We start from the raw sequence: 12,237 nt of genomic DNA on the forward strand, positions 1-12,237 counted from the left end.
CGTCCTATAGTTAGTATCTTTGGCAGAAACGAGGCAAACACTCTCTTTTTCACCCTTTGAAAAAAAACAACCCTTTGAAGGAGGATCTTGGATGCTCAGGCTACCTCTTCACCTTTATTGGGTTTATTCTTTCATACTTTCATTGTTATTCATCTAGGTTCACCATGAATATGGTGAACTAAACCTTGTATGTTTGTTGGGGAATCAAAGTAATCTCTTGAAGCTCTCATATATGGATTTGTTGAGTACATCTTTGAATTAAGACATATGCTTTCTTTCATCATTAGTTAGGGTTTTTCCTCTTTGCTCAATGCTTGCATTGTTTAACTCATTCTAATGCATGATTATTGGTTTTGTTGATACGGACACGTACGGGGAAATCTAGATCCGGGGAATTTCTCCCAATATTATACTGACAATATTATATTGGTTGCCTTAAGCTCCTGCGCAAAATAAACTAATCATTAGGAATGCTAGGAATTGTATGAACTATTTGATTAGGGAGAAGCCATCTAGAATGGTACTTTAGAGAGTGGCATTAACAATGATGATTTGAATGTTGAATTCCTAAAATGTATGAGAGTGGATGAGATGAAATTGACCCCCAACAACATATTCATTCATATATTCCATTGAAAGTGTTTATCTTTTGTCTTTGCCATTGATCAAAATTCATGCATACATGTTTATTTTCTGTCTTGCATTTTAAACCCAAATATTTCGTTTGTAAGTCTTAGTTAATCAAGAAACCACATAACTAAACTAGGCCGTGAGTCCTTTGGGAAGAACGATACTTGGTCTTACCAAGTTTTATTACTTGAACGATTCGGTCATACTTGCCGATTGTGAAACAAGTTTGTGACATCATATTTTGGTGCTTACAAATTTGTCCATCACACACGTGCAGCTCCATTCGCACCCCTTTTCATTTGGGTCGAAGCCCAGTTTGTTTCTGCAAACAAAAATAAAAAACAAGAATTGGGCTTGAGCACATTATTTCAGGATGCACCTCCAACTTTACTGCTGCACCCCTATCTTGGGACCTGGATAAGAAATCTCGAGTTGCACTCCTGGTTTTTTATCTCTGCACCCCTATTCTTATTGGGTTGTTCTCTTGCTTTATTTTTATGCTTTTGTTCTTTTATTTTTATTAGTATTTGTTTGGTTATTAGTTTTTACTGTATGTAACCCCTTGTATGATAACCTCACTCCTAGATCTTGTCTTTTATTTTCATTTTAGTTTATTTGCTGCACTTTAAACACGAAAATGACGATAATAAAAATAATAATAAAAAATTACAAAAATATTTTAAAGGTTTAAGCACACGTGTGACCGCTCGCGTCGTCCTTGTGCTAAAAACCTTTTCTTCTTTTCTTAAATAAAATTTCAAAAATATGTTTTAAAGGTTTAAGCACACGTGTGACCGCTCGCGTCGTCCTTGTGCTAAAAACCTCTTCTTCTTCCTTAAATAAATTTACAAGAAAAGTTTTAAAGGTTTAAGCGCACGTGTGACCGCTCGCGTCGTCCTTGTGCTAAAAACCTTTTCTTCTTTTCTTAAATAAAATTTCAAAAATATGTTTTAAAGGTTTAAGCACACGTGTGACCGCTCGCGTCGTCCTTGTGCTAAAAACCTCTTCTTCTTCCTTAAATAAATTTACAAAAAGTATACGTTTTGAAGGTTAAGCACACGTGTGACCGCTCGCGTCGTCCTTGTGCTAAAAACCTTTTCTTCTTCTTAAATAAAATTTCAAAATATGTTTTAAAGGTTGAACACTTGTGTGATCGCTCGCATCGTCCTAGTGTTCAATACCTTTCTCTCTTATTTATGTAATATTAAACGAGGGTATGAGTGCTTGTGCGATCGTCCGCATCAGCCTAGCACTCAATACTCTCAAGTCTTCCTAAATAAGTAGATAACGGTATGAGTGCTCGTGTGATCGTTCGCATCGTCCTAGTGCTTAATATCGTTATTTCTCTTTTAAAAAATAATTAAAAATATTTAAATACCATTCTAAAGGTATGAGTACTCGTGTGACCGTTCGCGTCGGCCTAGTACTCATTACCTTCTTTTTCTCGAAAATGTCAAAAAACAAAGATATAAAATTTTCAAAAACTAAAAACATCAATACTCTCAAACAAACAAACAATCTTTCCGCTAGAACTACGTAACCCTGATTTCTCATTTTGAATGAGAATACGTAGGAGCAAGGTCAATCCTTGTCGGGTCCAAAAAACTAAAAAAATATGTTTTGTTTATTTAGAATTTTATTTTAGGGGATAATTAAACATTTTGAAAAACCACATCATATTCGTGCATTTAGTTAAAGGTACTGCCTTAGGGCAGGCGTTGTGGGGTGCTAACACCTTCCCCACGCGTAACCGACTCCCGAACCCAATCTTTGGTTTTCGTGGACCGTGCTTTATCGTTTTGAGGTTTTTCCATAGTTTTTCCATAATAAACTATGGTGGCGACTCCAAATCTCTTTTTAAAACCCGTTTCTTTTTGGATCGTCGTCCCGTCGCGATTCCGGTTGCGACAGATGGCGACTCCACTGGGGATATATCGAGAGTCAGGCCATTTAATTAGATGCGCGAATTTGACATGATTTTTCTTTGTGTTTTTCTTCCCCTTTTTTTTCTTTATTTGTGTTTGATAGTTGGAATAACTGCATGTGAATTGTTGAATATGGAACCCTAGGATAGAAAACATGTTTATATCTGCCTGGGAATTTTTTCTGTTTGTTTTGCAGGTGAGGGTTTGGGTATGCATTGCATTCTCCCTTCACACACACACATTGTGCATATCATGAGTGGGGCCCTATACCCGGGTCTGAGCGTAACTTAGAATTAGAGGGGTTGTGTAGCGGTGTCACTCTGGGATGTACTTCCTGTTTGGCTATCGTGAGAACCCCAGCTAGAGTCTGTTCTCTTCATTTGTGTCTTCACACCTAGTTGATTACTCGACTGTTGTGGAGATACTATAAAGGGGGCCATAGCTCTAGTGGTCGTTGATCTTTAGGTTCAGGTAACCATCCTTGTGAGATTCCATATACTTAACCTTAGATCTTAAGTGTTCGACCTTCATTAGGGCACAAAGGGAGATGTGTGCAGTCTTATAACCCTCATTTTTGCTTAATAAAATCAAGCACCTTGTACATATCTTTATACCGTTTTTATACACCTTTTTCTTTTCTTTCTTTCTTTTTCTCATGCATTTTTATGGTCTTGTCACTGGTTCTAGTCAGGAAATTATAAATTTGTGACTAAGCCTTTGAGATAAAATGGAAATTAACATGAGATCTGAAGTCAAGGGGGGTTCAAGTTCAGACATTTTAAAGGGGAAGGATAGCCATTGAAGTAAGGAAGGGTAATATGGATGGCCTGAGAGAACTGCTGAAGAAAATGGAGACAACCCAAAAGGATGCATTCAGGAAGGAGTATGGGAATTTGTTGAGCCTGTTAGAGGTGGAAGTTCAAACACCGGCCATTACTCTTTTAGCCCAGTCTTATGAACCACCATTGAGATGTTTCACTTTCTGGGATCTCCAATTGGTGCCTATGGTAGAAGAATTCGAGCAAATCTTAGATATACCTCTTGAAGGAAAAATTCCCTACAACTACCTTGAGCAGTATATCCCTATCTTGCAGTTAACGAGGATCAGGAAAGTACACCCAATGAAGTTGGAAGTAAGTTCACAATCAAGGGCAAAGTGAGGGGCCTTCCTCAAAGATACTTATGGGAATACCTACATCGTTTGGCTTAAGAGGAAAATTGGGAGATGTTTACGGATGTACTAGCTCTTCTCCTCTATGGTGTCATGCTTTCTCCTAAATGTCAAAAACCTCGTCAATTATGCCGCTACGAATGCATTTGTGGGATATAAAGAGCGCTGTGAGAATCCAGTCAGTGCCATCCTGGATGAAGTTTATGGGACCCTTAATCGTTGTTACGAACTTAAGGGGGGAAAGATGTTATGTTGTCTACCAGTGTTGTATATGTGGTTCATTTCCCGAGACGCCTTAAATTCCCCGTACCCCACGGACTAGTTATTGCAGAGTAAACCGAATGTGAAAGGAGCAAATGAATGGGCACAACTTTGTGCAAGTTTAAACGAAGAACAAGTTAAATGGCGTGTCCCTTGGCAGCATAGATCGCAGATTATATATCATTGCAGGAGCTAAAAACGAGCTTGGAAGAGTCTCCAACAAATTATAGAGATGAATCAACCACAAGGCACGCAGAAACGCTCGTCACACATGCAGAAACGCTCGGCGCAAGAGTGACGCCAAGCGAACGTTCGTCCAGCTCTCTGAAGACGACGCTCGTCCTGGAGCAGAAGAGGACGCTCGTTTTGAAGACGACGCTCGTCCTGAAGCAGAAGAGGACGCTCGTTTTGAAGACGCTCGTCCAGATGACGTGAGAAGAGGACGTTCGTCCAGGACTCTTAGAGAGGACGATCGTCCAGGCAGAAATGGACGCTCGTCCTGGAGCAGAAGAGGACGCTCGTTTTGAAGACGACGCTCGTCCTGAAGCAGAAGAGGACGCTCGTTTTGAAGACGCTCCTCCAGATGACGTGAGAAGAAGACGTTCGTCCAGGACTCTTAGAGAGGACGATCGTCCAGGCAGAAATGGACGCTCGTCCTGGAGCAGAAGAGGACGCTCGTTTTGAAGACGACGCTCGTCCTGAAGCAGAAGAGGACGCTCGTTTTGAAGACGCTCGTCCAGATGACGTGAGAAGAGGACGTTCCTCCAGGACTCTTAGAGAGGACGATCGTCCAGGCAGAAATGGACGCTCGTCCTGGAGCAGAAGAGGACGCTCGTTTTGAAGACGACGCTCGTCCTGAAGCAGAAGACGACGCTCGCCTTTAGCAGAAGAGGACGCTCGTGTTGAAGACGACGCTCGTCCTGAAGCAGAAGAGGACGCTCGTTTTGAAGACGTTCGTCCAGATGACGTGAGAAGAGGACGTTCGTCCAGGACTCATATAATGGACACTCGTTCTGAAGCAGAAGAGGACGCTCGTTTTGAAGACGACGCTCGTCCTTGAGCAGAAGAGGACGCTCGTTTTGAAGACGACGCTCGTCCTGAAGCAGAAGAGGACGCTCGTTTTGAAGACGCTCGTCCAGATGACGTGAGAAGAGGACGTTCGTCCAGGACTCTTAGAATGGACGATCGGCCAGTAGAAGAGGACGCTCGTCCAGTGGGATAAGAGGGCGCTCGTCCAAGATTTAGGACGTTCGTCCAAACCAGAGAATAGGACGCTCGTCCAAATTTCAGTGAACGCTCGTCTGCTTTCGATTTTTCCACGGGCGCAACTTTTGCTGATGTGTCTATTTAATCCAGAAATACGAAGGGCTTACGGTCTTTGGTTCTTTGGAGATGCATCTCACTTAGAGGAGAGCTTGGAAGGCTGCTAGGACTCGTGGGAACACTCCCTTTTCCCTCTTGGTTTCTTCATCTTCTTTCATGGCCATTTTATGTTGTGAGGAATGAACTTTTGCTAAAATGCTTCATCGAGTTAAGAACGCTTACAAGAATGTTGTTCGTTTCAAGGGAGACCCAAGATAATGGACTTTTAATAAAGATTCCCTTAGCCAATGAATTGCAGAGAAGGTTAGGACAATCAAGTTACCATTCAAGTCAATCCCTGCTTACCGAAAAAAAAAACTTCGTAGTGCTGAGCAGCAGATGAAAACAGCATTTGAGAAACTAGAAAAAGAATGTTAGCATCAAGCTAAAAAGGAGACATCCATAAATAATGATTCAGATGAAAGAGTATGTCATTGAACAAGGACAAGTTACAAAGAATTGGAAGTGACGTCTCTCACAGCTAGCTTCCCTTGCCGATGAAGCCATTGAAAACGTCCCTAAGTTCTTAGCTGATGCTGAGTCTGTAATGTCAATCATCAACCCGCTTAAGGGGATTGAAACATTCCTCAATTGTTGCAGGGAACTTATCAGAGAAATGAAGAATGTTATGGCTAAAGCCCGATATGGTTGACCAATACGTCCTATGTCTCACGTCTTGGGAACTTCTGAATGATGAACCACCTTATTGACTTTGTTTCATGTTAATTTCCAAATTACACCGGGGCAATATTTTCGCAACTTTATAATTTCCGACTAGAGTATTTGAACTACATTGTCTCTTCTTTTTCTTTTCATTTTTATTTTCTTTTTCTTAATTTGTTTCATCTAAAAAAAAAACTTAAAAAAAAAAATACATTTAAACATCCAAGGTACCCTAAAGGACTCGAACCAGTCACCAAATCTTAGAGAACCAAGGGAAAGTTCAAGAAAGGATGAAAATTGATATCAACCAATTGAAAGAACAAATGAGTTGAATCCTAGAGCTTCTGAATGTCTTACAAAGCCTTGTAGATTCGCGCGCATCATGAGCGCAACAAAGAGTTCCAAGGGCACAAACTTTCCCTCCTTATGGTCTCCCCTAGAATTACACTACACCCTTGGGAATGGACTCGGGACAACTTGGCATTCAAAAGGCCAAAACTAATACAGTGAAGGAGGAAACAAGCTTAGGGCAACCACTTTCATGGTCCTTACATAAATGATTCAGCCCAGTGTAGTGAGCAAGACAAGGACAAAGCAACCCGAGTTGAAATCTTCTCCTCATGTCGTTACGCCAATGGATGTTGAGGTTGACAAATGTAAATTGGAAATGCTGGAAAAGGGCAAGAGTCATAGAAGTTGGAGGAAGCCTTAACTTTGAAAATGTTGCAAGGCTATACTTAGTCTCAGAGGTGGTGATACCTCCCAAAGTTTAAATTACCTGGAGGGATCACTTGTCTTCAGAGCCATCTCATGATGTATGGAAAAAAATTGTTCACGCATGTGAAGTTGCTAATTCATTTCTTCTAAGGTAGATTGGCTGGCATGACACCAAACTGGGGCACTCACCTTGAACAGTCGTGCATCCGGTCTTGGGAGGATTTGGTGGATGCTTTCTTGAGGCAGTACAAATATATCAGGGATGGGGCACTTGATTGATTACAACTGCAGACCTTAATGAAGGAGTCTAAATTGTTCAAAGAATATGCCAAAGATGGAAAGAGACTGTTGCTCAAATGAAGTTTCATTAGAGTGACAAGGAAATGGTTCCCATATTCCTCAATACTCTGTAATCACCCTTCTGTGAGACCGTGGTGAGCAGTATTTCCATAAGCTTTACAAACTTGGTGATAATCCAAGAAAGAATTAAAATTTGTGTGAAGACTGAAGAGATCACTCAAGGTCCTACCATGGCAGTAAATGTGAACAAGTCTGGTCTAAGCTTGGGATAAGGAGAGAAGAAAGAGCTCAATCATATCCCACCGCTCAAATACCGTTGGCCTACCCTTTGAAACCGTTTTGAGGAAGATTGGAGACTAGACCCAAACTCAACTTCCTACCAAGCTGTCAGGTAGAAAAATGTTTGATCAAGAGAAAAGGCCTATGAGTTTCACTCCTATCCATATGACTTATGCAACATTTCTTCCGAGTCTCTGCATAAAAAGGCTTGGTCTCTACTTGTTACATGAAGCCTTTAAAGCCTCAATACCTCAAGACTCATGATACATCATACACAAAAGGTGATTACCATGGAGTGGCTATCGGTCATTCCACCAAAAATGCTGGTGGTTCAAGCGCAAAGGCAAACTTTGATTCATTCAAGATGATTAAATTGTGAAGAAAGTCAATCCAACATTGAGGCAAGGCTTGAGAATGCCTCCACAAATGCCATGAAGAAATGAAGTGGGCTTTAAGATCACACAAGAAATCATAAGTCATTGTACAAGTGAATTTGATGTTGTGGAGTGTCTTGCTACTGGGAAGTATGCTCATTGGTATCACGTCTTCATCCATGACTTTGGATGCGAGCATTCACTACAGGGTTTCTCCAAGTAGTGCTGGAAATCGAGTCCTGAAAGGGTATCGTGGAAAAAAGGAAAACAAAATTGAAAAAAAATGAAATAAAGTCAATCTTGAGTCACTTATCTTTCTTGCAAATCGTCAAACTTTTGTTTTTCGAAAATAGAAAAGAAAAAAAATGATGAATAATCAAAAGGAAAATTGGGATGTCAAGTTTTTCGAAGGTCAAGTGTTTAATCAAAAAATAACAATTTGACGCTTTCTCCCGAGACGTTTGTGCGCATTTTGCTTGAAAACCTTCACCCTTCACTGTTCCAAAATAAAGGATGTTCCCCAACAAACACTGTCACTGCCCTTAGTAATGATGTAAGCTTTTACACTGGGCAGATTGGCCTGGCCAAAATTTTCCTTGCTTGTGCTAGTTGGGTGATCCCTGAACCCATTGAGACAAATAAAAGAATTTTCAAAAGGAGAATAAGTCCACTAGATTGAAAACCCAAAAGGGCGGTCTAGAAAGAAAAGGAAAGGGAAAAATCACTCATGATGGTCATCTAGTCGTAGAATTAATCTTTTGAAAAGAAAGCAATCAGAATTTGAAATGATGTGTGGCCATTTTTTCTTTACCAAAAAACAAAATATATCCATTGTCACCCCGTTTTGAGCCAAAAATAAATCCTTTTTCAAAATTATTCCCAAGCAAGGGTTGTCATCAGTATGAGTCAACTTAGGAAGCAGTTGAAGAGCACTCAATGATCAAACGGAGGAATCCTTCAAAAGGGTAACCAAAAAAAAAAAAAAAAAAAAAAGAACAAAAAATCACAAAGTGATGATGAAAAAAATAAAAAATGGAGTTCAAGAAAAGCAAAGTGCTCAAAATGTCAAATAGTTGACACAATGCCAGATGACAACCCTTGCTTCAAAAAATGTATCCGACAAACATTTATTTGGGCCTTTATACCCCTTCCTTTCAATACCTTCTAGCCCTAGCCACATTACAAGCCTAATAAAGTCCACGCAGATTGAATAATGTTTGCTCAAATTTTCATAAAGTTTAATTTTGCGATAAGACAAAATGACTTGCAATATAGCCAAAAAAAAACAAAAACTTTGAAAATGAAAAAAAGAGAAAAAGTAATGTCTCAGGAAGAAGGGATCTCTTTGCCAACTAAGGAAAAGCATGCAAAAGAAAATCAGACCAATTAGGGTCATCCTTTTAGCTTATCCTTTTCATGCCCACTACCTCTTCCAGGTAAGAACCCATACCCGAAAAACTGGGGCAGATTTGTGAATCTCACGCGAATTCTTCGCCTTGCAACTCATTGACACATAATCCCAGACTGGAACAGCTTTGCGGGTCTCACCTGAACTATCATGAATCCAAACCCAATGCTCATTTTCCCAAACACCAAACTGGGGCAGCTTTTGGGTGTCTCGTTTCCTTTAAGCAATGTATAAGGAATGATGTGCTTATGTGGCTGTCCCAGACTTCTCCAAACCATTCTAAATAGCTCTCATCTTTCACTTGCCAGTAAATTCAAGCATGTGTGCGTCGTCTCGAAAGAAAATTTCAAAAGGTAATCATATCAAACATTAGACCTCGAATGTATGACATTCCTCAATTTCACAAAACACTGAAAATAAAGATCAGTTTGATGATGATTGCAAGTAAGATGAATGACTTAAGCAAAAAAAAAAAAAAAAAAAAAAAAAAAAAATTAGATGAAACACAAAACAAAGCAAATGTTTTCCATATGTGTGCATACATCAAAAGAAATTCTTTCAGATCAAAACCCTCTTCATTCATATGAATGGTTGTCAAATCCTTCTTCAAAAATACAAAAAGAATAACATTATGGTCTTATCTTCAAGTCATGTTGTTTCTTGTTGATAATTTTTTCTCTCATTTGGGGTTTTAATACACATCTTTACACCCTGTTCAGCATTTTACAATGGTTTTTTACGCCTTGTTTCCCATATCCTCATGTCAGGACATTCTCTTTAGCGAATGGTCACTGATGCCTTTTCAAGAATCAAATTTCTGTCAAAATTTCAAAAAAAAAAAAAAAAAAAAAAAAAAAAAAAGCATTTCACAAAATTACAAATTTCAAGAATTTCAAAATTTGAAAGCCCAGTTTCCATACTGGCCCCCAAGCCCAGTTTCCACACTGGCCCATCAAGCCCAGTTTTATCTAGCACCCTTAGTTTTCTTCTTCGATATCGGCCCTCTGCATGGCAATGGTCGGATTTAATTTTCTGTTCTGTGAGTTTGGCCCTCTGCGAGGCAATGGTCAAATCCAGGTTTTAGTTTTTTGTTATCGACCCTCTGCATGGCAATGGTCGGATTTAAATTTCTGTTCTGTGAGTTTGGCCCTCTGCGAGGCAATGGTCAAATCCAGGTTTTAGTTTTCTGTCATCGGCCCTCTGCATGGCAATGGTCGGATTTAAATTTCTATTCTGTGAGTTTGGCCCTCTGCGAGGCAATGGTCAAATCCAGGTTTTAGTTTTCTGTTATCGGCCCTCTGCATGGCAATGGTCGGATTTAATTTCTGTTCTGTGAGTTTGGCCCTCTGCGAGGCAATGGTCAAATCCAGGTTTTAGTTTTCTGTTATCGGCCCTCTGCATGGCAATGGTCGGATTTAATTTTCTGCTCTGTGAGTTTGGCCCTCTGCGAGGCAATGGTCAAATCCAGGTTTTAGTTTTCTGTTATCGGCCCTCTGCATGGCAATGGTCGGATTTATTTTTCTGCTCTGTGAGTTTGGCCCTCTGCGAGGCAATGGTCAAATCCAGGTTTTAGTTTTCTGTTATCGGCCCTCTGCATGGCAATGGTCGGATTTAATTTTCTGCTCTGTGAGTTTGGCCCTCTGCGAGGCAATGGTCAAATCCAGGTTTTAGTTTTCTGTTATCGGCCCTCTGCATGGCAATGGTCGGATTTAATTTTCTGCTCTGTGAGTTTGGCCCTCTGCGAGGCAGTGGTCAAATCCAAGTTTTAGTTTTCTGTTATCGACCCTCTGCATGGCAATGGTCGGATTTAAATTTTTGTTCTGTGAGTTTGGCCCTCTGCGAGGCAATGGTCAAATCCAGGTTTTAGTTTTCTATTCTTCCATCTTTCTCTTTTGGAAATCCAGACGAAATTAGTGTTTCTTTCTTTACTTAGCTTTTACTCTGATAATACAAAAATATCAACTTTTCATATTATCCAGTAATAGCTAAGTAAAGAGGGGCAGCTGTCAACACCCAATTTCGTCCGGATTGACTAAATAACGACTCTCTTTTTTATTCTGCCTTATTTCTATTTTCCTTATTTTTATTTTTATTTTTATTTTTTTTATTTTATTTGTTATGTTATTTTATTTCTTTAGTTCACTTTATTATATTTTATTATTTTATCCTTTTTGTCTTTCTTGGTTATTTTATCCTTTTATCGCGTCGTCCTTGTGCTAAAAACCTTTTCTTCTCTTAAATAAAATTTCAAAAATATGTTTTAAAGGTTGAACACTCGTGTGATCGCTCGCATCGTCCTAGTGTTCAATACCTTTCTCTCTTATTTATGTAATATTAAACGAGGGTATGAGTGCTTGTGCGATCGTCCGCATCAGCCTAGCACTCAATACTCTCAAGTCTTCCTAAATAAGTAGATAACCGTATGAGTGCTCGTGTGATCGTTCGCATCGTCCTAGTGCTTAATATCGTTATTTCTCTTTTAAAAAATAATTAAAAATATTTAAATACCATTCTAAAGGTATGAGTACTCGTGTGACCGTTCGCGTCGGCCTAGTACTCATTACCTTCTTTTTCTCGAAAATGTCAAAAAACAAAGATATAAAATTTTCAAAAACTAAAAACATCAATACTCTCAAACAAACAAACAATCTTTCCGCTAGAACTACGTAACCCTGATTTCTCATTTTGAATGAGAATACGTAGGAGCAAGGTCAATCCTTGTCGGGCCCAAAAAACTAAAAAAATATGTTTTGTTTATTTAGAATTTTATTTTAGGGGATAATTAAACATTTTGAAAAACCACATCATATTCGTGCATTTAGTTAAAGGTACTGCCTTAGGGCAGGCGTTGTGGGGTGCTAACACCTTCCCCACGCGTAACCGACTCCCGAACCCAATCTTTGGTTTTCGTGGACCGTGCTTTATCGTTTTGAGGTTTTTCCATAGTTTTTCCATAATAAACTATGGTGGCGACTCCAAATCTCTTTTTAAAACCCGTTTCTTTTTGGATAGTCGTCCCGTCGCGATTCCGGTTGCGACAACAGCGAAGCACAAGAACAAAGGCTAACTCAAGAGATCACAAAAAAGCTTCGAGCAGACCTTAGGGAGGAGCTTAGGACGGAGCTTAGGGAGGAATTGTATAATGAG

The sequence above is a fragment of the Vigna umbellata genome, unplaced genomic scaffold, assembly GCF_029865625.1.
Source record: "Vigna umbellata cultivar VRB3 unplaced genomic scaffold, Vumbellata_1.0 scaffold_762, whole genome shotgun sequence".
Classification (NCBI taxonomy): domain Eukaryota; kingdom Viridiplantae; phylum Streptophyta; class Magnoliopsida; order Fabales; family Fabaceae; genus Vigna; species Vigna umbellata.